Source organism: Sinocyclocheilus anshuiensis, unplaced genomic scaffold, assembly GCF_001515605.1.
Source record: "Sinocyclocheilus anshuiensis isolate Anshui unplaced genomic scaffold, SAMN03320099.WGS_v1.1 scaffold1497, whole genome shotgun sequence".
NCBI classification, from domain to species: Eukaryota; Metazoa; Chordata; class Actinopteri; order Cypriniformes; family Cyprinidae; genus Sinocyclocheilus; species Sinocyclocheilus anshuiensis.
The window spans coordinates 783216-786724 of record NW_015543492.1 but is presented as its reverse complement, the minus strand read 5'-3'; the positions used below and the strand labels follow the sequence as shown (position 1 = coordinate 786724).

The 3509-nt window shown below is 35.7% G+C and overlaps 1 long non-coding RNA gene across 1 annotated transcript in view; it reads left to right on the top strand.

Annotated features, from left to right (window-relative positions):
• Positions 1-3509, top strand: part of LOC107694754 (uncharacterized) — a 10009-nt gene that overhangs the window by 4578 nt on the left and 1922 nt on the right. The gene's annotated exons all lie outside the window — the stretch shown is intronic.

Below are 3509 nucleotides of genomic sequence, written 5' to 3'. Positions count from 1 at the left end.
ATTTCTCCGATCACAAATGCAGACATGGTTTTATGTTTACGCGGCGCAATGCAATGCAACGCAACGCGTAAAAAGACAGTATAAGTCATTATAATCAGTAATTATGTCCCCGCTGGATGCAACAAATGCCTCGTTTGTAATGGGTTTTAATGTTTTTGTCTCATTGCTCCGGCCGGGACACGGCATCAACAGTATGTGAGGGGCGTAACATTTCCGTCTCACGCTTGAGGTATTCGGCCAATCACAACGCATTGGATAGCTGGCCAATCACAGCACACCTCGCTTTTTCAGACTGATGAGCTTTGTAAAAATCGACGCGGTTCAAAAAGGCGGGGCATAGAGGAGAAACAATAATGTACAGTATGTGGAAAATAATGTGTTTTTTTAACTTTAAACCGCATAAACACATTTCATTACAGCAAATACACAAAATAATGTTCTTTTTAGCAGCATCATATGACCCCTTTAAGAGTGTATGTCGCAAAATGATTCACTGTTTCCAAGCGCTCCAATCGGATCGCGTATCGCGAATCATTTGATTCAGATCAGGAATTCGGAGTGTGTTCGCGAATCTATGTGCAAATTAGCAAGCAGAAAACACAAATTAACAAAAAGTAATATTTTCCTACAGTCTGAAAAACGTTGGGTTGTTTACTGTAGGCCTACCCAATATCTGGGGACGTTTGTTTTTTTGTATGTTTTTCTAACCCTGTTACCAAAATATGAGATGTCTAATTAGTTTAAAATTCTAGAAAACATATTCCTATGAAATAAAACCCTACAAAAGGCTATAAAATCAATTCTATAAAATAAATTATGCACATTTATTTAGTATCAGTGTAAAATATCATTAAAATACAATTATAATGATATTTTACACTCTTACTGCTAATGAGCTCCAAAGGATATTCTTTACAATTCATGATAAATATTCAAATATATACTGGAGTTTCTGTACTTTTGCTGTCTGTCTTTGCAAGTCATGCAAGTCGATTCTTCAGTTGGCTTCCTTTCCCTGAGAGACAGAAGGAGAGAAAGCGAGGCATGGAGTCACTGCTGGGCTGCATATGATTACACCAATCCAATAAAAGAGCTCATTGCTGTTCTGTGTGCGGCACATTAAAGTGCTCGATGGTAATGAACGTGAATCCAGATATAGAAACCAGCAGCAGATATTTTCAAACTACATGAGAAAAACCCTCAGCATTAAAACACAAGCCATGCTACTAAATTCAAGATGCTGGTTTATATGGATATCACATTTTCAACACAGTGTGCCTCGAGTATATCTTATAACCGGCACTTTCCACAAAAAGATAGGGCTAGAAAATCTTAAAAACTGTGAAAGGTGCTAAACATTCAGAAAATGTTCTTTGGCTACCTCAGGAGGTCAAACTTATGGAGCACCGCACATGGCATGCAGGAAAAAAAATAGTAGGCTAAATTGTGCGCACTATTTACTATTTCGTTCCCTCAATTTATAAATTGTGTGCACAATTTACTAATTCGTTCCCTCAATTTGCTAAATTGTGCACACGATTTATAAATCGAGAGAACTAATTAGTAAATTGTGCGCACGATTTAGCAAATCGAGGGAACTAAATAGTAATCGTGTGCACGTTTTAATACATCGAGGGAACGAATTAGTAAATCGTGCGCACGATTTATTTATTTTTTCTTGCATGTCATGTGCGGGGCTCCGTACAAACTAAATATTATATGAGATTTTATATTTTCTATTCATTTTATATGAGGGTTGCTGTTTTTGAACCCTGTTACCAAAATATGGTTTCTAATCAGTTTAAATACATTTCTAAACAGTTTAAAATCAAATAAAAAAATATATAAAACCCCTATTAAATAGAATCCTTTGAAATAAAATCCTATAAAACAAAATAAAATTCTGTAAAAAAAAAAAAAAATTCTATAAAATAAAAATAGTTATAATTAGGGAAATTCTTTAAAAAAAAACAGATCCTATAAAAAAATCTAAAAAGTTTAAATCTGAATTTCTAAAATTAGAAAATGAATTAAAAAAAGGTTAGAATCCTTACATGGTTGGCACTATATGCTGTCAACACTGCAAATCAATCAGATGTTATTTCCTATAGTTGTTTCCTATTTTATTTGTTTTTTCCAACTCTGTTACCAAAATACAGGACATGTCTAAACAGTTTAAAATGCTATAAAATAAAATCCTATAAAATAAAATAATAAAATAAAAATACTTCTTATTTTAAAAGTTCTAAAAATAACAAAGATTCTAAAAAAGAATCTAGATTTAAAAATGTGTTGTTTCCTATTCCGTTTTCCAACCAAAGATTCTATAAACAAATCTAAAGTGTTTAAATCTAAATTCATAAAATTAGAAAATGAATTGTTAAAAGGACAGAATTGGTACATGGATGAATAGTTGCATAGATGATGAGTGCAACCAACACTAAAAACTGTTCAGACATTATTTAAAATGTGTTACATATAATGTTAGCTCATAATTGCTGTTCTCAATCAAATAACATTTAAGTTTTGACTAATTTTCTTTGTACCTTTTGTGTTTGAGGTTTGACGGTTTCTGAGATCTGTGTCTTGTTGTGAAGACGTGGAGGCAGATGAAGGTCATTGTGATGATGAAGGGTGGAGCTCCACGCTGCCGGCGCATTAGGTGATGAGTTCGTCCAATTACAGTCGACTTCCCCGAGGGCCACTGCGCCGAGATACAAGATCATCACCTTGATCGTCAAGCACTGTAAAATCTATTCCATTCAGCCTCATTCTTTATGTATCAGATGTCGAAGTCTCATTTAATGACCTTTCTGTTCATTATCAGACGCCGCTGCCATACGCTCATTAGCAGAATTACTCCTGTGGTTTCGATATTTTTATGATCAGCTGTAGTCTTTTACGGTCAGGAGAAAACTGTGTTCACTTAGTAATGTGAAATTTACGATGAGGTACAGTTTTTTTGTTTTTTTCACTCGTTGAAAATCAGGACTGTAAGCAGACATAGACTGGGATTTTCAAGTGATGCTGTGAGTGACATTTATATCCTTTCTCTGGCAGCCTCTCAAGCACTCGGCGCGGTGAATATCTCGCCAGTACATGACAGCGAGGGGTCAGTCTTATTAGAGGGCCCTGGCTTTGAGACACGGCGCTGGAGAAGGTTGTGTTCTCAGACGGCCGATCACACACTGTCACTTAACACCGGCAGTGTCGTGTCACAGCCTGTTTGTGTAATGCTCTCACCTCTCAATGAGATATGAACAATGACAGCCGTTTGACGAGTGTCACCCGGGCAGAGCTTCACAAAGACAGAGACCGAGTGATAGAAAGTCACCCTGCTGCTGCCGTCCTAGCTGGTTTCTTTAAGCTGATCATCAGCAAAAATGAGCGGGTTAGTTGCTTATTTTAGGACGGTCACCGTTTTTATTAGTTCAAAAACTGTATGACTTTCTTTTTACTGTGGAAGAAAGATATTTTGAATAAAATAAAAAAAAATAAAAAAATAAAAT